Here is a 976-nt window from a genome sequence, read left to right as displayed (position 1 = left end):
TATGGAGGGAGGGCACTCAGTCTTCAGGCCAGCCCCTGATGACGCTGGGCCGGCCTGCTCTCTCCCCCAACGGCCGAAAGATGACAGTTATGGAGGGAGGGCGCTTTGTATTCAGGCCAGCCCCTGATGACGCTGGGCCGGCCTGCTCTCTCCCCCAACGGCCGAAAGATGACAGTTATAGGTTTGCTTTTGGGTCGACATAAGTTGGCAATGACTTCCAGGCACACAATAATGGTTCAATGGTATTTTGGGGGCAAAAGAGTCCATGCTTGGGGTGGGCTCCCCACAAACATTTTCTGACAGAGGTGGCTAAATGTCTCATAAAACCACAGTTCCCAGAATTCCCTAGCATTGAACCAGAGCAGTTAAAGCAGCCTCAAACTGGATTATCTCTGCAGTGTGCTTTGGACCAGGCTCCGCGGACGACGACGACGACCGAGGCTACATCTGTACTGCACAAATAATCAAGTTTGAAACCGTTTTCACTGCTCTTGCTCAATGCCAGGGGATTCTGGGAACTGTGGTTTTGTGAGACATTTAGCCTTCTCTGTCAGAAAGAACTCTGGAGCCATAACAACCTACAATTCCCAGGATTCCCTAGCATTGAGCCAGGGCAGTTAAAGCGGAGTCAAAGTGGATTATTTCTGCAGTCCAGATGCAGCCTCAAGAAAACTCTCCTCGCGCCAAACACGACTCTCAGATTGCGCATGCGCAGGGATTGCCACGACAATGGAGGCGCTCCCACCACTCTTTCGTGGCGACGCTCTGGGACCGACTCTCTGGTTGCGCATGCGCAAAGGTTGCCGAGCTCATAGAGGCGCTTCCAGCCCCCTTTTGTGGCGACGCTCTGGGCTGGACTCTTTGGTTGCGCATGCGCACCGATTGCCGGAGGCACTCCGTTCGGCTCGCGCCATAGAGCCGAGGCTCTTCTTGTACACGACGATGGGCCGCTGATTGGCCGACTCCGCAGATCCAC

This window comes from Sceloporus undulatus, chromosome 2, assembly GCF_019175285.1.
Source record: "Sceloporus undulatus isolate JIND9_A2432 ecotype Alabama chromosome 2, SceUnd_v1.1, whole genome shotgun sequence".
In the NCBI taxonomy this organism is placed as follows: domain Eukaryota; kingdom Metazoa; phylum Chordata; class Lepidosauria; order Squamata; family Phrynosomatidae; genus Sceloporus; species Sceloporus undulatus.
This window is presented reverse-complemented; position numbering follows the sequence as displayed.